Here is a 22,838-nt window from a genome sequence, read left to right on the forward strand (position 1 = left end):
AGGCTTCTCCCCCAGTGTTATCTATCTCAAATACCAGAGGGTAATGCTGACACATGTGCCTACCATGGTTTAACCCCAGCCACTAAGTACTATGCAGCCGCTCATTCACTCTCCCCTAGCTCCCCAGAAGGATGGAGAGGAGAATCAGGAAGGCATGTAAAACTCAAGGGTTGAGATAAAAACAATTTAATAATTAAAATAAAAAAATTAAATACCAATAATAATAATAATTAGAATGAAAAGGAGGGAGAACGGGAGAGAAATTATAATCCAAGGGGAAGGGAGGAAAAAAACCCAAGTGATGCACAATATAGTTGCTCACCACCTGCTGACCAATGCCCAGTCAGTCCCCAGGCAGCCACCAGCAGACCTAGGCCAACTCCCCCCAGTTTACATACCAAGCATGACGTTCTATGGTATGGGATACCCCTTTGGCTAGTTTGGCTCAGCTGTCCTGGCTGTGTCCCCTCCCAGTTTCTTGTGCCCCTCCAGCCTTCTGGCTGGCAAGGCCTGAGAAACTGAACACTTAGTATAAACATTACCTAGCAATAACTAAAAATATTTGTTATCAACATTATTCTCACATCAAATCCAAAACAGAGTACTGCACCAGCTGCTAAGAGGAAATTTAACTCTATCCCAGCTGAAACCAGGACAGTGCCACATATGGAACAATTTGCTTGTGGACTGCCACAATTGCTCTTATTATTAAGAACAGAAATCAGTTTGTGGTCGTTACTAGCTAAAGCAAAGATCCAATTTGTCTGCTTTTAACAGCATATTCTCCACTGATGCCTATTACCCTCAAATGATCATCAGTTCTAACATGCGTCTAGTTTCTGAAAACGCCTGCAAACCAAACCCACCACTGAAGTAGCCTGTTACTGCCATGTTAGAGAAAACCTGTTTTATCCTCATAGGGACGTTTTAAGACATGCACAATGCAGACCTGGTTAAGGTGCTATGTGTTTATGGAAGCAACAGATAAAACATAATCAGCATAATCTTTTAAATAAAAAGGTCATAAGGATTCCACAAGCACTATAATTAAACAGAAATTACATTCTGTGTCTGTAAACATTACATCCAGTATGCACAGTACTTCATATAGTCAGTTTTCAGAGACAGCTGATTCAAAGAAAATTAATTCTCTTTAAACAGCAAGAGAACAAATCCATGTCAATATAGCAAGATTACTTTTCCATATTAGAATTACGCTTGTATTCAGTTTTGCAGTTAAAGTATTTTTAAATATCAGTCAAGCGCACATCTAACTGGATGCAAGTTGATGCGAATTAGAATAGGTAACTCACATAAGCATTTAAAAAATATAAAACCAATAAGAATATACACATTTTAAGTCACAAACTTGCTAGCTTACCAACTAATGTGCACATTGTTTCAGTTACCAAAATTAGGGGTACTGAGGAACTACATATGTTCGTATGCATTAGGAAGAATAATGCCTTAATTCAGAAGGCTAGACCAAAGCAGAAAGTTTCATTATAAAAAAAAAATATATTGTGATTATGTGTGAATCACCTCATTATTGTAACACCTGTAATGATTAAAAAAAAATAAGTGTCTTAAGTATTTCAAGTCTTAACTATTACACTTCAGGTCAATGCCATTTAAAATTCAACCCATAATATTTTTCCCTAAAGATTTAACTTTATCAATTGCTACTACTACTGTTTTTATATCTGAGAGCTGTAAAATATTTCTAAAATATACAAATCTATTAACAATACTTAAATATGATCTACCTTCAGTGTTCATACCAGAAAAATGGACAGTAAAAAACATTAGTCAGTACTTCAAAGAAAAGACTAAAAATCTTCTAATTTGAGAACAACAAACTTTTCTAAAAATTTATTAAGTAGCTACAACAGATAAAATCAAGGATCAATGAAACAATTATTTTTCAAGTTTTACTCACGTAAGTTAAATATTGTACTACTGTAAATCAAAATATTTGGTTAAATGGAATTTCCATCATAGCTTAATAACCAAACATAAGCAAACAGAAATTGAAGTGTTATGTACTTTCTGTGGTTACTATAATGGCTAATTCAATAACCCTCAATGGAGCGTTACTGCTGATTATTCTAAGTTGGATAAAGTAACTTGTAACAGTTACCGTACTTTGAAATTTTACTCTAGTAAAAGTATTTTTAAAACTATATATATATATATCATAAAGGACCAGAAAAACTTCTTGCTTTGGTTGACATGAGAAAAACCTCTAATCAACATTTACTAAGCATTAAATTTTGTGCTTCTTTTGTTAATACTTTCAAAATGACAAGTAAAAATTTGTCACTGCAAAAGTAAAGCAGTCAAGCCAGCCACATATGAGCTTCAAAGAGCAACCTACACAAACTCAGAGCCCTAACATCGATATCATCACAGAAATTCAAAGACTGTTGAGATTATGGCAACATTTGGCCTAGTATACAAAATTCTAGCTGCACTATTTGGGGAAAATATAATAAAATCTCCATAAAAGTTTGACCATTTCAAATTCTAAGAAAGCACTCATAATGAAAATGGAGATGACTGTCACTGGCCCACTGAACAATAAAACTGTTCTTAGCATTGGATCTTAAATACACAACTAAAAGCTTTTTCATCTTTCTTTTCAGATAATGTAATGGCAAACTTTCTTTGGAAATTAACTTTCCACACAATACGAAGCCCTCCATGTAGTTCCTGGACAATTATTTTTTTTTTTTGAACCACAAACCTTTTAATTATTAAATGTGGCTTACATTTGGATCTCTGGAAATATTTTTTTTTATTCGCTATTTTTCTAGCATTTCATTTCACTCTGTTACTCGGGGTGTGAGCAGGTTGGTGATTATGCTGATAGGCAGAGAGTGGGGAGAAGTACTCTCTCCACATTTCATTCAGATAATAGAAATCTGCAAGCTGCTCAGTGTGACAGATGAGCTATGTGAGCTAAAGCAACTTGTTCCGCTTGTCAGACTCCAAGAGCCTCAGCAGCAAGATACAATTGTGATGACACCACGATCGCAGAACTGGGTCAAACATACGGTCACTTTAAAACAGAATGTCAACCATTCTTTCTACTTGAGGAATTTGATTCAGTGACACTAAAAGCTGTTAGATACCATTAGCTTTATATCTAGGTTCAAAATGAAACTGTTACTTTGACAGTATTTGAAGAATCCTCTTGTGAGCCCTACATCACCATTAAAGTTTGTAGGAATCACAAACTGTCAAATCATGTTACTATTGCCCATAGGGACTGGGTACTTTATGACCAGAACACTCTCCTGTGTTGCAGCTGGGGCTCTGTGCCTTTGGACCAATATTTCCATTATGACCTTTGTGGAGTAAATGGATTAATATCCTCACAGGTTTTTAAAGAAGATGCAAATTTTTTTAATTGCAGAAATAGAAAGAAAATATACCTTCAGTCATGCCTAGACCTATTATTTTGTTTAAGTTTACCTCATACAGAAATTATTGTTTTTATTATTTTTGTGGCATAGGAGACTTACTAACTGAATTATAGTACACATTTAAAGAGAACTTAAAAGTATTATCTAATAACCTATTCCAATTACTTCCTTAAATCTTGGAAGATTCACTTGCATTATAAGGTAATGATGAAATACCACATGCAATAATACTAGCATGCAAAGTTCAAAGTTTAAATAACTGTGGCATATAGATGATGCTACATGGTGGACCTAGGTAACATTTGGAAAAGCAGATACTGAGATGAAGATAGTTCTGGTCTTATTCTGATCAGAATTTGACCATCAGAATCGTTATTCAATGACATACAAGACTATTTTCTTGAACAGAATTACACCATGTCTAAGTTTCAGCACAGGTAACTTTCCTCCAAAAGCACTAGAAATGTGGAAGAAAACAACAGAAGATGGAGACATCCAAAAGCAATTTCCTTCTCAATATTTACCAATCTGCGTTAGCAGTCTGAGGCAAGCTCAAATCATGGACTCTGGCCAAGCTCAGATTCCCATCCTATTAGATTCCACAGTTGAATTTATAGGTATTTCAATACACCACATTCAAAACATTTTATATATTTCAGGGTTTGAGGTATATATTTTTCTGGTTTGTTTACATTACATAATTGCCTTTCTAGTTCAACATAAAAATTTTCAGGAAAAATATTTTCAAGAAAAACTTCTGATGGAGCTGTTCAGTTGAGTGCAGTTAAAACCTTATATAATTCTTAAAAATAATTGTTGTTTACTTGCTTTGATTTCTAAATGTCTTTGATCTCATTCATTAATATTCATTAGTCTTCTGATGTTGGACTAATGAGAATCTTACACATTTCTGAGAAACTATTTAAACAATGTTATCAGATTTTTTCTGATTTATGTTTTTCAACACTGACAATACTTTATTCTTTGTATTCTCCAGCTTTTTCTTCAAACTTCCTGAAGACACAGTCTACATACTCTAAAACAAAGTAGAATTCAACAAATGTTTAACTAATTCAGTAATTATGAGCATAGAACCCTAAACGGATACCAGCATAAGCACATAATATATATGGACAGAATGAGTAATGCTCATACTCAGCATCATTTATTTCCATGTTTTACATACATTATTTATGTTTATGATGGAACATCTCTGAAGCAAAAAAAGTAGGAATACAGCCGCTTTTCAGCCTCAAAAATTTACAGGCACAAAAGCAGGGGTGTTGTTGCCAGAAGACCATACCAGCCACTGGTATTTCACATCATAGGTGCAGATGCAACATGCATGAATAGCTAGTCACTTGTATTCTTTGCATTTAAGAAAACATTAGTTGCTTTCATATTTAGTTTCCACTGTTTGCAATACATACCCACAAGAATTTGAAAGCAAAGAGTGTCCCAGCATATGCTTGCACAATGTACCTGCAGTATATATACTGCATAAATTAGAAGCGCCCAGGGGAACCAATGTAAGCTTACAGGCTGAGACAATCCATCAGAACATGCCAACAGTTTCAGGTTAAACAGCAACGGCTCATTCACCCTTCTTCTATACTGTTAAGAGTTTTGCTATTTCCCCATTCAAAATGCTGATTAATGCTACAAGTAACTTGGGCAAAGCAGTCCCATCCTACTACATCCATGTGTATGCAAAGATAATGACAATATGCAGTAACTTTCAAAGAAATACTGAAACTTCAGAAATAATAATCTATGCAATCAGTAACTCTTACTTCTCCAAGCAACTGCAAAGGTCTTTTGTTGAAATATCATTTTGGTTAAAGAAATTATTTGGCATAAACCCCAGTGTTAATCAAGTCAATTTCACACATTCACATTTGCTTCACAGGCATCTGGATTTATGCATCTACCATAGTTCTTATATTCTGGTCTTTCACTGGTATTTCCAACTTAAAGATCAAATAGAATTTTATTTTCTTTTAATTATTTTGAGATACAACTACACCAATTTGACATTACAGCATTCTATCTAGGAATTAACTCTTACATCACAAGGGAAATATCCAATATAAGCTTTCTAATGACAATAAATGTGCAAAAGCAGGAGAGTACATAATTGTACAGTGCCCACTATGGCATACAGAGAGCAGAACATTTGACTGCACACCCATATACCAAATTGCCATAAGCATAGAAAACCATTACTCTAGTCCTAGTATCAAATAACAACAAAAACGTTCAAAGGACTAAGTATCTCTAATTCTAGGTACTCCCACTGACACAGGAGTGCCACTGGACACTTAGTACCTAATAGCACTGGAATCCACCAAACCCAAACATTTCAAGATAATCGTTTTAGGTATATCAAAGTTTAGATGATCTTCACTGGTACAAATGTTGGATTTATCTGTAAAGCTATGCATATTATTATGAATTTGGTTCTACATTACAGTGTGATTCTGGAAAAAATAAGGAAGTAATCTTAGAAGCTGCAGGTAGTACCCAAAGTACTTATATAAGCCAGATCCTGTGGATAATAATCCATCTCTAATTCTGATTATGTGCAATATCAGGCTTTATATATCCCTCTCAAATGTAAGCATTACTAATCTTCCTCTAAAGAACAGTATTGTCTCACTCTACCTTTTCCCCCTTTCTATTCCTCCCTTTTCAGCTGAACTAACATAGGTCTACAATTAGATACTGATGCTTGGTCTTTAATTTTGATACTCAAACTCACCACTTGGAGATGAGCCATTATAGCATATATCATATTGAGATTTTTATCCCAGCTAATCAAGCCTTTCAAAAGCAAGCCACACAGCAGAATTTACATGACACGAAAAACGTTAATGTCACAATACTGAAGGCAATTTTTTTCCTGATATCTGGGAAAGTGAAAAACAGGATAAAATTTTATTTAATAGAAATTGTTCCAAGTAACTCAAACATGTTCAATAGTTCTGTATGGTTTATGTTACAAAAACACTTACATTTTAATTTATACTTAAAATACTCTTAAGTACCCAATTTTTTTGTTTTGTTAAATCACACTGTCAAGGCCTAATAGCTACTGTTTCAGTTGCAGCACTGGGAAGGATACATATAGGTATAAAATACTAGAGCTATTTAATGGACTAGGATTGAAACAGCAAAACTGAGGAAAAGCTGACACAAAAATCTCTCTCACTGAATACACTTATTTAAACAGAAAAGACAGTTCCTGCTACCAACAATAATGAATCAGTGGAGGGAAGCTTACAAATTATACCAATTAGTAAGAAGTAGGCAAGAAAAGAAGAGCCTCAAAGCAGTAGCAGCACCTTGGCAAAATGCCCACAAGCAAACACACTACTAGTCTAGGCCTCACCATCCTTTCTGCGTCTTTCAAAGTACATGGACCCAGCAGTCCACTGTCTGCCATATGAAATTAGAGTCAACCAGCCTGGCCAAATACCCAATTTACTACAGCAATTTTTTAAACTAAAAAGAAATCTGTGAGACCAATCTGTTGCTACTAATATCCAGGCTTGGTTACATGCACACGAACCAAAGCAACTGCAGATTAAATATATACTAAATTAATCTTTGGCAAGGAAGATTAGTGCTCTACTTAGAAAGACATCTATTACTTACTACTGAAAGAGCCGCAGCTTCCTAGATGAGATTTATATTCTTTTACCCATAAAAAGAGACTCAGAACAATTTTTTAACCTTTCATATAGCTGCAAAATATGTCCATCCTTTGCATAAAATGTGCACTAAAACATAGAGTTTTGTTATGTTTTGGTATTATGTTCTTTCAATAAACATGTTCTGTCTCATTCAGATTTAATCTCCTAAAGTCAGAAAAGAAAGAATGTCAGAATACTTTTCACAGAAAAATCTGATTTGGTTAAACAACTCAAGACTTTCCAAGGGAATGTAAACTTTTGAAAAGGCACTTCTGTTCAAGTGAAAAATTGTCATTATTATTGTTTAGAAAATCTCTTTATTGGTATGAGTTACCATTTAAAAAGTCAACAAAAATATTTCTACCAGTATGTCTAACAGACAGAAGTACAATGTAAGGGGACTTACATAACAGCCATTTTTAGGACAAAAATTAGGCACCTTACAGAAGCAGTTTCTTTCTTATTTAATAGACGCCCACTTTATTACTAATTTTCATTGGTTCTGTGATGGAAAACTGCAACTAGTTATGCTTCACTGACACACATGAATCCTTTTGTGATTATATTATTCAACCTGAACATTAATAAGCAGGACTGTGAGAAATTCTAAGGGATTGCACCACCACCCCTATTAAACCATTTGTGACAAGACACAGTTAAATATTGTGTACCTCTTAAATACACTATTCTAGCTAGGAAAATATTAGTCTGCCACATGAATTAAACAAGCCAAGAAATCAAAACCCAAATAAGGCTACTGTTTAATTGTGCAAACAGTACTTAATTTTTAAGATCCCATAAAATATGAAAAAATAACATGCATTACTAATACTGTTGTTTGGTTTTTTAAATGGACCTCAGTTACAAATGAGATCCACTACAGAAACAAAACTGACATCAAAAAAAACAACAAAGGAAAACAACTTTCATTAGTTCAAATGAAACTAACAAGGGCTACCAGCAGTAAAAACCTAACTTCTTTAAATTCCAAAATGAATCTCCTCTCCTGACCTTTGTAGAGCTCAAGATGCATACGTACACAGAATAAACAAAGTAATTTGAAAGCAAATTCACTGTGTGTGCCTGACCTTTGAAACAGCACAGATAATTTTAATCAGATTTGCACAATGTTAGTCTGTCTCAGTTGCCATGTAGCGAAACAAAGATGACAAAACTACTTAAGGAAAAAAAAAAGACAACATTTTACCAAAACAAAAGCATTTCAAATATTTTTTTAAATAGCCAACAACCCTAGAAGTCCTAGGTTCAAGAGAATTTCCTCTGAAATTCTACTTTTACTGCTAAAGCTGTACAATTCAGCTCTAGAGAGAAAAGCCCCTTCTGCCAGTTATGCAAGTTTCTGTCAGTTACACAGAAGAGCTGACACCTAAAAGAAAAAAGCAATTAAAGTTACACAAACATTTTAAAAATTGGGTTTTCTAGGAGTGCCCAGTAGTTGCCTTTGCCTCCTTGATCACCCAGCATACAGTAGGCTATTTAAAGCTTCTCAGTTATGTTGATTATCTTAGATTTTCAGAGATAATGAGGGGAGAAAAAAAAAATATCAAGATTTGCAGCCTAAATAATCTGACAAGCAGTGCTGACTTGTAAAAATCTCTAGCTACAAAGAAGAGGAGTTCTCAGAACTATACACAAATTAGCCTTAGTTGAAACTAGCTGACAATACTTTCTTTTCTGGAAGGACAGATGTTACAAGAAGAGTTGTAAACAATTTATCAGCCATCAAAGCTGACCATCGCTTGAAATACTTGGAAAAATAAAGAAAGAAACCTTATACTTTATGCAAGCTCCAAAACAGCTTACTGTAAATAGTTGTATTACTTATGTCTGATGAAATGAGAAGAATTAACAGAGAGCTGAAAGCCCTGTTTAAATTCAGAATGTGCAACCTCTATCAGATTAGACCTTCCACACTGACAGTGACAACAGGATTCTGCCCAAGCTGGAAAACATAGCATGACAGTAAAATATAACAAACTAAACAAAGACACTTTTAAAATGCTCTAGTTTGGCTTTGGTACTTTTGAGAAAAGAACAGTGAGTAGAACAGATATCCTTATTAATTTAGTATTTACTCAAGACTAAACTCTATTTAAGAGATGCAACAGGACAACATAGCTTTGTCAAATAATGTGCTTCAATCTAACAGCTGTAGTTGAAATTACTTCTAGCCTAGTTGGTTTTAAAGCTTAAATTCTTAGCATTTACAAGGTTCAGTTTAACAAACCACTTATATATCAGAACAGCCAGAAAGGAAGTACGAAGTAAATGCTGTTAACTACATATTTCTAACTATGCATGGCTCACAAATGAACTTTGTATATTGGTTGTTTCCTTGTAAAACCACCACTACCCTTGTAATCTCTAGAAGCAGCAAGGTGAGCCAAATGTGTTTCTAAAGACAGAATTTTAGGTGGTCACCTGATCCACACTCAGATCATTAAGAACAAATATCAACATTTGACATAGCCTCTGAGACAATAAGCAACAGAAGAGTTTGTAAACCATTTAAAAACAAGCATTGCTGAGAGCTAACATGTTAAGGTGGGATCACGAACAGGACAGTTTTCCAGAACAGCAATCCACCATTTCTGTGTCACTGATTCATTATCTGAACTTGTTGTAGGCCAGCCAATCCTTTTTTATTATGGCAACAATCACATTCCTCTTCTGCCAGACTATTTTGGTCTTTTTCTCTCTCCTTTGCTCACAGTGGATTCTATCCTAGAGCTTCTCTTTTGCTACAGCTATCTGAGGTCCTCATCTTTTCCCAATAAGGGGGTTTAACTTATTCAGCTTATCAGGGAGTTTGTGGAGGGAGCTGATCACTGTGTACAGACACTTACAGAGTCTGACAATGTAAAGCATTCTGACCTTGCAAACAGTCATACAGGACCTAGCCCTTGGAAATGAACACTGGAGAAATTGAAAATTGAATAAGGTCTGATTTCCAGACACTGAAAGTAATCTAAAAGGAGCTGAAAAATTTGTAAATAAGTATTGAAGTAACTTATGACCATGTAATTGCATTAAAATTTATTTACCTGAAATGGAAATTACCGTTCTGCTGTAAGGTAAAATCCAGTTTTGTTTTGTTTTGTTTGGGGTAGAAGAAGGAAGCCTACATCTACCACTAACTACTACAGTTTCCAGCTAGGAAAGCTCCAATCTATAGGATGTTCATCAGAGACTAGTGGAAAAAAAAAAATTACTTCAATCACTCACCTCATTAAAGAAGAAATAATTTTTCTATAAAAAGATGTAAAGAGATGCAATACTCTGTTGAACTGCACTTTCAGGAGAAGATTAGTCAAAACCCGCTTTTTTCTTCAAGACTTTTTTAAACAAATTTAGAAAAAAATTAGACTGAAGAAACCCCACCCTTGTCTGATTATTAGTTAAAACTGCTCTTCTATTTTTTTCAATTACACCTTTCAAGATCTTTTCTAACATCCCTAAAAATCAAAATGGACAACTACACGTTTCATTGTTTTCAATAGGAAAGAACACTAACAGCAACATCTGTTAAGCAGCAACATCTACCTTAAACAGAGGGGTGCAGAGACAAGACTTCACTGTTGACATCCACTCTAACTTCTAATAAAGTCTCCTAAACTGTCAGGCAAATTTTAACGTAAGACGTTTCTCCTATGAACACTAAATCTTTATAGTGACAGGTATTTCAAGCTGTAGGCTTTAAGGTAGTGGGTTTTTTAATTTTTTTTTTATTTTATTTTAATTCAATAAATATACTGTGCTGGCTGCTAAAGGTATATAGGGGAAAATTATTCAGAAACCATATCCAAGAAAAACTCTGTTGATCCGCTCACAGTGTAGGCCAACAATCTATCCATGCTTTATTTGATTAGTTAAATTTACAATGCAGAACTTCTATGACCTGTTCAGAATACACACTAATATATTTTTTTTTGTTGAACTTCTGTACAATATTTTTATGTCAATAGATACATTTTAATGTATATTTCTATGTCAGTACTTGTGTACACAGTAATGCAACTCAGCTACTGATCCATTACAATACGGCCATACCCATGTTTGACGCTAATATTCAATAGATCCACTTTTGATGCAGTGCCCATATAGCTGGAAGTCTGTAAATAGTATCTGCAAAGAAATTACTGCATTCAGCTTATCTCTAAAATTGACTGTAAGCATCCCACTGTCATTAAAAGCTAAGAAGCAGTAGCCACCTTTCAACACAGAAATCCAATAATAGAAGAGGTATCTAGTCAACTTTTGATTATAATCAAAATGGTTTAAATGAACCTGTTGAATTTATGGAAGTATTTGCAAAGATATGGCTAGTGCAAACAAGTTGTTTAGAAATTGTTGCTTTTCATCTCAGTTGTAGCAATGCACAAATAAAGCAGCATTTTGTTCATACTACTCCAGTGTAAATCTGGTTCAGAGGATGAGGCACTCAGTTATACCACATTTCCAAACACAATTTTCTGGGTGTTAAGGCTAGCAATTCTTCCACCTTAAGCAACTCCCACTTCTCTCGCCAGACCTTGCATAAGCTTGTGCGAGCAACTGTCTGTAAGCTGTAGAATGAATTGGAGCAACAAACTTTTCAAGTTTGTCAAGGTTGAAAACAACCCATTTTTGTATAGTCAATTTGCTCAGATGTCTCCACTGGTCTGACTCACCACATGATCCAAGAAACAGCTGTACCAGTATAACAAATGCATTACACATGGGAAAGGAAAACAGCAGCTGAGATGGAGTTGTTTGACCTGGAATTCCTTGAGCTGGTTATGATACTAAAAACAAAATAAATAAATAAATAAATAAATTAAAGCTTCTGTTAGTAACTCCTTTTTGTAGTGGTTTATCTGTCCTAAAACAAACAAACAAACAAACAAACAAAACAGTAGTACTTATGCTGTTAGCAAGCAGTTTAGAATCTAGGGGTTTTTTTAATCATTTCTCACTTAAATGATTACACAAGTATCTCTAGAAAGACCCCTGTATCTCTAGACAAACTGCTATATCCACACTAAAGCACTAGCTCAGTATTTCTTGCATCTACATAGCAAGAAGCTAGCCTTACAAGTGCAGATGTAGCTCACTCCCGTTACCAAGCTACTCTTCCCACCCTTGACTTTGAACATTTCTGCAGTGGTTTCTGCATGGGCTCAATCCATGCTAGCGCAGCTTCAAAACTCACTATCACTTCAGCTGCCTGTATGGCTATATCCTTCTAGATGCTAGTACCATAGAGCAGCAATACATTTGATCTGGCAACAGCAGTCACAGCCTTACCATTTGAACGATTAATATGTGACTTCATCCTCTGATGCTTAGAGGACCATCTAATCACCATCAGCCCCAAGGTATCTCAGTTTCCATTATATGTTTTCAAAAGATAGTATAGTACAAAAATATTAGTGAATTAACAGCTCTACAATAGGTGGTTTCTTACAACACTGGAAAATATTTTTGGTAGTTGCATCATACAGTCTCAACACACAAAACTGAGAACTAGTTAAGATTTAGATCTTGGAATAAACAGAAAACATTCAAGGAATAACATCGGATGATTTTATCTTTTCTAATGCTGCCTTTATATTCCTATTTTCAATGTACCAACAAAGAACGCTCACATACATGCTAAGTCTACCTCAAAAACCAACATTACAGTAGAAAAATACATTAAAAACAGCTGTCAAACACAGAATGATGCCTCTTTCTACTTTGATATTTTATTTTCAAATTTTCAAGCACCTGTCTACATCTTTAGGCACACAAACACTTTAAAAATACTTGTTTTGCTAAGAAAGCCCTTTTCATTTGACTACTCATAAAAGTATGTATACTAAAATGCACTACTTTGTCTAGCATTACAGTACTTCAAATTGTATCCTGATTTCAAAATAAAAAACACATTAAGATTCTTTGCACTGTACTGCATGAATATCCAACTACCACTAAATCTTTCCTGTTTTAAATCCTGCACCTAGTAACCTCTTAGGTAACTGCAAAAAATAATCCTGATTTTTGTTACAAAGTTACAGACCAGTAACTCCTTACCATCCCACTCTGACCAGTTTAATTGCTACAGTGCAACTGCCAAGAATACTTTTCCTTTTCCAATTCAGTGCTTAGTAGGACAAGTTAAGATAAACAAATTCATAATGTCTTATAAAATAATATAGACATTAATAATACCTATTACATAAATAATAGAGGTTTTGACAGGCCAATGACTACTGTTACGCTATCTAGTGTATCTTTACATCTATCATTACATCTGTAATGATAAAGGAACCAAAACCATTCGTTGATAATCTGCATGCAGCAGCACACAAACAGGCACAACAGTTTGACAATCAGCATCTCACAAAACAATAGCATCGCTGCAGTTTCATGATGTCTTTAAATACAGCTTCTACAAAAGCTTGCATAGCAATGGAGGCTGAAGTCCAGGGTTGTAAAATTATCTACTGAAATATTGTGTAAACTTTTAGCTCTTCATTCAAGATTTTCTTGTCTGTATTTTGTTTTTTCCATAGATACAAGAAACTAATCATATTTTAAACACGACTGCACATTTTCCTCAGCAAAACATCTGCCTAATAAGAAATATGACTTAAGAGATTTATAAACCTTAGATTTAGGCAAGCTTCCTTCTGTCCATCCCCCATCTTCTAAAACTGAATGTTTTAAAGTCAAATTTGACCTGAAAACTTCTCTGCAATGAATAAAATTCTGCTAGTCTGAAAAAGTATTCATCACAACTATATAATTCTTAAATATTTAATAACACAACATGCACTCAAGAAGAGACTGAAAGCCTGGAATCATCAGATGTCCCAGCACAAGAAATAAAAAGGAGACATACATTTCCCTGCAAGTGTAATTTCAAAGTCCTTTCACATACGGATCTAAAGACTGTCAGGTTGGTTGATCTGCTACTGTATATTAAATAAGCATGTAATGAAGCTACTGGTTTTGATTAATTGAGATGCCAAAGATCATGGGTAAAGTATATAAAAATAATGATGGTGGGGGTTTTTTGAAAGTGGAATATCAAGAAGATGGTAAGAATCAGGTACAGCATCAACCCCCAAAATATTGACAACAGAAGACAACATAAAATGCAGCACCACTTCATCTTAGTGACCATTTAGAAAATTAATAACGCATAAATGCCTTTTAAGAGCCATTTCCAAATCAAAAAAATACTCGATTTCCTATCAGTTCAGGGAATCGTTACATCATTCTTACTAACAGAACACTGATTCCCAGTCTTAATACAAGCCAAATGCAAATTTGAGCCTTGTATGTTACCTAGCACTTTCAAACATGCCTTCATTATCTCTTAGTTCTCAGTTAAGACTTGCACACAAATCCAGCAAAACAGTTTAGAAGGTACTTAATTTTCAGTATTTGCATAATAACCTTGAACAGGACAAATAATATGCATGCTTAGTGCCAAATGTCAGCACTATGCCAGTTTAAAGCCTTATTCTTTAAAAATTCAGAAACAATTTTGAAAACAAATTAGACACATATAAACTATTCCAACAAGTTATTTGCAATGGCTTCTAAAAAACAGAATACCTCCCAAGGCCAATACCTACCAAAACATTAGATTTTTAGCAACTAAAGACCTTGTTACATCTGTGCAAATGCTAATGTTAAAAACCATTTATGCTCAGATTTAACATAATTTTTTTGACTATTCAAGCACTAAGCCACAACATTATTTTGATCAAGTAACAGGCCAATACAGAACATCTGTACACTGGATTATCTAAAAATGTGAAGCTGGTAAGTGTAGTTGCCGAGCTGGTTGCGTTACACTGCAAATCTATGAGCTATTCTGGGAATATTCCGTATTGCAGTGAAAACTAATGAGAGGAAAAGCATACATTCTTGTTAAAATAAAAAAATGTATTTACATCTCACAATTAGAACATTTTCTTTAGTGTTGCCCACAAATTTAAAAATAGCTTTTAACAAGGCCTATTTATCATTTTTCAAGTTTACTACTAGAATAACCACACCACTTCCCAAAAAAGTAGGCCTTTAGAAGCACTATATAATTTTGAAAATTTCTACCGCAATTTCAAATGTTTGAGAATGAAGGTTTGTTTTTGAAGAATCAGATTTAGAATTACCCAAACCTCTCTACCATCCAAGGATAGTCTTATTTCTCATGGCACAAAACAATCTCTTTATCCCCAAAGGAAATACAGTATGCAGCATACCTGTTTTTTTTAACATAGGAAAACCAGGTATTACCTATCAACGACCAATCTTGGATTCATTAAATCACTACCTTGCTTTGTATGATCCATCCAAACTCTGTATTTTGCCTATCTATTCACTGTTGACCATTAAAATACGCCTGACCTGACTTTTCCAAGTTCCTTCCAAGAAGAAACAGAAAGCAAAAATTACCAGGGGCTTCTGGCCATGATAATCTATTTGGTTTTCAGCAAATAACAATGCTTGACTCTGCTATGGAGTTGCATGTTGATAATTATAATTATTTTAAGTTTTCAGTGATTTCTACATGTTTCCTTTTGGTTTTGTTGTTGTTGGGGGGGATGTATGTGACAGGACTGTGTTTTTCTGTGCAGTTTTTCTAAGATCCAAGGTACTGGTGACTCTTATACAGAAGACAATACTGCCAAATGAATTAGTGTTCAACGGCTTTCACTTACATGAAGACAAGTCAGTATTCTGAATCTTTATAACACAATCACCATTTCTGTGCTGTGTACATATAAAGCAAGAATAAACTGTAGTCTAGGGATTCCTGCCAGAAGGATGACACCAGGGCCAACAGACATACACCGCTATTTATACAGCTATTCCTTCTACCAAGCTCTTCCTTTTCTTTTTCAGAAGTCAGTGCTCTAATTTACTTTTACCTTAAGTATTTTAAAATACACATTCTCTACTCCTTGGTCTTCATTACAAATATTTGCAAGGAGAACATTTCACTTGAAATGTACATGGGAACACTGTCTGGCCTGTCTCCTGCTCCAAGGAAGCTGAAATCTGGTAACTTAAACAGAACAACTGGCAGAAGCAAACTGAAGTAAACTCACAAGATCTGAGAAAGCAAGTAGAAGTGGAAAGGTCCAGTATCAGCAGATGACTATAACAAGGATAAAGCATCAACAATGGAAAATTAAGTTTAAAAATGGTGTTAGCTGTTTTGTCTATTCATTATGAAAACTTGCCTTTTTTTTTAACTCCACTTGGTCTGTGACACCACTCTATACATAAGAAACAAGACAGGAGGAAAAAGAAATTCTTAACTACTGCAGTAAAAAGGAGTCTGGTCAACAAAGCATTTCCTTAGAAATGTCAGCAACATACTGTTCATAATTATAACAACCCGATTACTGTAAGATGTGCCTTGAGAATGCCAGCTTTCCTATATTTGAATGATCGCCATGCTCATCAAAAACCTCTTCAACACTACCTCAAGCTAAATTTTAACCAAACTAAGGTTTACAGATGATTCCTTCAAGTTCCATTTGCCGATCAAAATAAATTCTCTGGCTCAGTATAAATAATAATTCTATTAAAATGTAGCTAATGAATCATCTGATTACTGTCCCAATCTGTGAAATTCCACAGAATGATATCCAGACTGGTGGAATATCACAATAGCAGCAAAAGATCATCATAAGTAAAACTGATTATCCATTAAAATAATCATGAAGTTTGCAATGTTTGTCTCCTGTACTTCACCTGAAGACAGAGGAAACAAGAAAAACAGAAAATAGACCTTCAATACATTGTGCTGTCTAGCTATAAGATTTATGTTCATGATTTCTGCTTTTGGGGGTGGAGTGGTATTTAAAATATTAAAATAGCAAAGTCCAGCACACTCAAAACCAGCCTTTTCTTCGCTCTTACCACAACCATCTGCGGGGACCTATCTGCATACCTTCTCCTCTCTGAAGGTAACCTCAGCTCTCCCACTCTGATACATCTCCCTGAGGGATGACATTTTGTTGAACCTCCACTTAGGGTCCTTTTACAGTAGGGAATTCTTTCTCACAAGCACTTGTAGAGGAGTGCTCTTTCTAACAACTCTCCAATCTGTTCCTTGTAGGAATACAATTAACATACTTGTCTTGAAATTTAAGGAAGGGAAGGGAGAATCAGTCTTAATTAAGGACTTCTGCAGAAGCTCTTCCAGCAGCTGAGTCACTCACTGGCTTTTGAGAGAACAGGCAAATGTTAATTGGATACTCACCAATAAGACTGCATCAACATAAAAAGTGATGGGTTAATCATAAACAGGACTAGACCCAGCTTACAGAGACAACCAAAAAAAGCATGGGAATCAAGTTCAACTAATGAAGATTTTATTTTAATTAGTAAAGCTTTCTAAATGCTGAATATTATGAAGCTGCCTCTCATACAACCCTATTTTATCTCTACTTTGTGTGGACACTATTCTATAAAGAGGTAACTACTTTGCTATAAAAACTTACACTCAGAAATCAAAGGCTTCAAATTCAGACACTGAGTATTTATGACAGATATTCAGAATTACCCTGTAGCGGCTTTAAGGATAATCATATTTCCCTCATGGAGACTCAACCACCCAAAGGAACCCAGCAGGAATTTTATCACCAAATACACCAAACCCAGATTGAGTTAGGCCTGGGTTTGGGGTTTTTTTGTTGGTTTGGTTTTGTTGTTTTTTTTTAAATCCAGTTACATAGAAACTTTACCATTGCATTCAGAAAACATGACTTATAAACTACAAGGCTGCAGAAAGAACACATTCTGCCAAATAAATCTGACAGTTTTATTTGATCAATTACTGGTATAGTAAGAAAGACAAGAAGAATGAACATAATTTATTAAGACCTTCTTTAAAGCATTCACCTTTCCTTTAGAACTTATGGAAATAACAAAGCAACAAAACCATGTAGCCCTGTCAGAATAATTTAAATATGAGTGCAAAAAATCTATAGTAAGGCAAATAAGACATTTAAGCTATTATTTTTTAAAAAGGAGATAATAGGTATGATACTGGTCAACCTAAATTCCACTTAAAAACAATTAATCTTAATGCAGTAAATAAAACATTGCCTACATAACACAAAATTATTTGGAAATAATCAATTACATTTCAGAATCATGCTAATATAAGAGTTTGATCTATAGAACATAACAGTTATCTTGCAGATTTAATAGACGTAACATTGAGGCCTCTGTAGTAAACGTTACCAATTTGTCTGAAACTGTTTATATAAACATTAATAACATTCTAGGCACAAACCCACTGACAAGGTTGAGACATGGCAATATTTTTACTTTTGCAGAAAAGGAATGATAAATAAATAGAATTATATAAATAAACATAATTGACAAACAAAGCTGCATACACTGAAGAAAGAATGACTTTGACATGTACTAAACTGAATAATTCTATTTACTACAAATTCATAAAAGGATTCCTCTGACTTGACAAAATGAGAGGATTACACACTGTAACCACAAAAATGGTAATTCTATACAGTACGTACACAGCTGTAATATGCGAGACAATGAATATGAGTTGACCCAAGCCATCATTTCCAATATCCTCTCTATATCCTCCAATTTTCTCAACATGTAAATCAATTTTGTCACTAGTGAAGTCAATAGAAACTGCAAACATACAACTCAAAGCATGTCTAAAATATTTGACTCTTGCTACACCCTTAGTTTAACACTCTGTTTCCATTGCACTCAGAGAATGAGCCATAAGCCATAACAAAGGTAACAAAATTACAAGCTGAACACAAACATCTGAAAAATTGATACAACTAAAAAAAAAAGGTTTAATAAATAAGTAAATGAAAACAAGTAGGCACCACAGTTTTCACATATTGCTGCCTTAATTCTTCTAAGTTTTCTCAAGACTATAATATCAATTAAATTAGCATAATTATAAACAGCATGTTTTGAAGAGATTTAATTAGAACTTGCATCAGAACTGCTATACTTGGAAATGTAACAGCTCAAACCGAATGAAACTAACAAGACTTCTGCCCAAACTTCCTACAAGGGGAAAGGGGGAAAAAAATAAACAAGCCAGAAAAGATACAAGGGGGGGGGGGGAATAAACAAACCAGAAAATATACAACTAAAAGTTTCATAATAAGTGGCAAAATTGACAAGTGAACTAAATTCAACTTTTACCAGCACACTATGCCCAGCATTCACAGGGAAAAAAACCTCTGTGTGTGCACAGAATTTCTTTTCAGCACACAGAATGTAACTTTTAAAGATAAGAACGGTACTCATCTGTCATTCAAAGATTTAAAACTACTCAGAATATCTAAAAATGTATTTGAGAGGAAATATGAAAGCAGGTTATGAAATCAGGGGGCCTACTATTTATTGGAGATAAAAGACATCTTGCCCTAAGGAAAAATGCAAAGTATTTACTGCCATTTTTCCATTAGGCATTTCAGTTATTAAATTTACAATTAAGTAGCCAGGATCTTAGCACATGCTCTAGAACATCTTATTTGAATCAACTGCATTCAACATTTGAAAATTAATTACTCAGAAAACTGCTTGCAGATGACATTTTGTGTGCAGTTATTCTTTGAACTGAACTTTCTATTTTCCTCTTTAGGAATGTTACCATTTAAGATTTGTAATTACATTACACCCCACAAAAATAATTTAAGCATCAGCTGCTCTTCATCTCAAAAGCAACTTTCAGCTGAACATTCCTGAGCTCACATTATTTTCAGTTCTTGCCTAGAATTAAGAGATATTTTTTTTTAAGTTCTCCATCTTGATTTTTCTCATTTCCTAACTGACTTATGATGAATCTGCAAAATTAATCTGTTCGTTGGACACACGCTATCCTCACAAAAACGCAACTCCCTTTACTAGGTGTATCATGTTGTCACCCAGTCTGCCCAGGTGCAGCAAAATTCCTTTACGAACTGGCGGTAGGAGCACCGAATCGATCACTTGAACAAAGCGCGTAAAGCACCTAAAATGATTTTAAGTGATTGGCCACAGTCAGCGTGATCCTAACACAGGCAAGCTATTACAACTATTTTGGTTTTGCTGGAGCACGAAAATGCAGGAATTTGCTTTAACCCGCTACATTTCTGCCCAGAAGGCGGGTTCCCCCCCCCCGCCCCGGACCACGCGGACGGCGAAGCCGGGCGTGCGCGCAGCCACCGGCCGCGCCATGTCCGCGCCGTCCGCGCAGCGCCAAGCGCCAGCCCCGAGCGAGCGGAGATGGCCAAGCGCTCCAGCGAATAAACACTTAAACCAGTGCGAGATGCTTTTTCAATATCCAGCCGGGAGGAAAGGGGAGAAGAAAGGGCCGCCGAGCCAGCCCCAGCCCCGGTGCAGCGGCCGCCCAGGGAGCAGAGCGCGGCGCCGTCGGCAGCCACCTCAGGGAGCGCGCAGCAGGCGGTGTTGAGGCGGGGGGCGCAGCGCTCCCCCCCCGCCCGCGCTCCCCTCCCTGCTGGCACACTCAGCGGCGCAGCAACCGGGAGGGAGGAGGACAACAAGAACACAAAATGGAAACTTACACTCCCTCTCCTAAGGCGCATGCGTGGCGCCGGCCGAGCGGGGCGCGCTGCGCGCCGGCCTGCAGCAGCCAGGGGGCGGGCCGGCAGGCGGGGCCAGCCGGTAGGCGGGGCCAGCCCGGCAGTAGTGGCCGCCGGGGCGGCACGTGTGCGCGCGGGCGTGGTGATGTTCCCGCGTCTCCCACGCGCCGCTGGCAGAGGGGTGTTCCCGCCTGTCGCGCGCGGCCCTAGCAGGGGCGGAGAGTCGCTCCCTCATCGTGAGGAGAGAGGCTGTTTTGCTGCGGTGGCCGCCCCTCAGCTAGCCTTAGGTTACAGGTTACAGCTGGTGAGTTGAGGAGCCTGCCTTTGCTGTGCCTGGGTTCAGCTGTGGGTAAAGCGAGCCGGTAGAGGAAAGTCCCGCAGATTTGTGTGGATGCGCCCCCTTGACTCAGTATTACCAGTAGATCACGCGGTTAGAAGTGGGGAAGTAGTGTCATGGTATGTGTCCCGTGCTTACGCTGTTGCCTATGTATCTTCATGGCTCACACAGGGTGCAGAGTTGCGGCCCTACCATCAGTTTTACCTTTCCTCTCATGTGGCTTCAGTTGTTGGTTTCTACATAACAATAGTGTGACTTTATCCCTCCTTTCCTCATTTCAATCAGTGGTAACATCCCTGTTGAACCCCCTGGCCCAAGCCGTGAATACTGGAGCACCTCAGTTCAGTATCACTCACACATCGCCTTGTGCAGCTGCGGGCACCTTCCAGAAGAGTTCATCTAGCACTGTGAAGAGCTTCAACCATTAAATATTTATTTCCCCCATCCCTTTCCTAAAGGGAAACATTGTGGTTGGTATCTTGCTTTAGTTTACATGGACTGAGCTTTTATTAGTGAAGGCAAGGTCTTACAGTAGAAAGCCAGGTTTCTAGTGGAGCTTCAGTTTGTAGGAGAGTTCATTTTCAGTCTGGTATCTAACAAAGCTCTCTTACATAACTGCTTTTATGTATATCCAATGCAGAGGAATAAAGTTGCTGAACATCACTGTTATTCCAGTGCTTCAGGGAATCAGATATGCTGGGCTCAAGCCCAAACCTTGAACTTTATTTTATATTCTAAAGGAAATGAGTATAACAAATGGAAGACAGGTTTGATGTATTTGCTGGAGCCAGTACCCCTGAGAATTAATGCAAGGCACTCCTCTTATTGCTGTATTAATGAACACTGCCACAAATAATGACCAATACTGCAAATATCATAGCTTATCAGGTACGCTCATTGAAGACACTGTTGTCACCAACCCATGAATGTGGTATCAAGTGTTATTATTATTTAATGCCAACAGAGAGCCATTATTGCCTTTTGATGCTACTGCCATGGATAATGCCTTGGTATCTGTACTTGCATACATCAAAGTCCCATGCCTAATCCCAAGAATCACTCTGTGCTGAAGTGACAGCATTAATTCCCCCTGCTGTTACACATTTTGCCAGCCCTTTGTGACACTGCACAGTGACAGCTTCCTTGTGTCAGTTGTGTGCAAAGCTACACTAGATATGTCCCTTTTACAGTGCATACACCTGTCTTCTAGGATTATGCAATTCATAATCCAGTACTGGCTGCTCTTCCTATATCCAGTCAGTCCTGAGAAACATACTGAGCACTCATTTTGTTTACGAAAGCAAACATAGTGTATACCATTCACTTACCTAGTACAAGTGAAGGATTTTGCCAACACATGGTCATGTGTGTATTTCTTAATTATTATCTTCTGCAGTTACACCCTGGATGGCAGACAGACCTTTCCCTCAAATTACCAGGTCATTGTGAATGCTAATTTCTTTGTAGTAAATCTTGACTGTCGGAAGATTACTTTGTACTTTCATTAATTCCTAGTGTTTTTAATAACATCACAGTTGTGGATTGATTTTATTACCTTGCACTGATTTGGTATTTTTCCTCATGTATCATTGATCTCACTGACCTGAGTGGATATATAATAGTATAGCAGGCAAGTAGCAGCAACTGTTTCCCCAGATTAACTCACTTCTGTCATTAAGGACCATGAAGACAGTGAAGTCTGTCTCTTCACTTCAAAACCTAATCTGTATCACTTTGTGGCCTTTAAGTTATTTGACTTTTCTGGTCATCCTACCCTCTAAGG

The 22,838-nt window shown here is 36.4% G+C and overlaps 1 protein-coding gene across 2 annotated transcripts in view; it reads right to left on the reverse strand.

Moving 5' to 3' along the window:
* FHIT (fragile histidine triad diadenosine triphosphatase) overlaps positions 1–20,774 on the reverse strand; it is a 613,983-nt gene extending 593,209 nt beyond the window's left edge. Inside the window, exon 1 of one of the 2 annotated variants that reach the window (XM_037385512.1) lies at positions 20,701–20,774. The gene's annotated coding sequence lies outside the window, so the exon portion shown is untranslated. The remainder of the gene's footprint in view (positions 1–20,700) is intronic. The other variant, XM_037385513.1, reaches the window with a different exon arrangement.
* Positions 20,775–22,838: the final 2,064 nt, after the last annotated feature.

This window comes from Falco rusticolus, chromosome 4, assembly GCF_015220075.1.
Source record: "Falco rusticolus isolate bFalRus1 chromosome 4, bFalRus1.pri, whole genome shotgun sequence".
Taxonomy (NCBI): domain Eukaryota; kingdom Metazoa; phylum Chordata; class Aves; order Falconiformes; family Falconidae; genus Falco; species Falco rusticolus.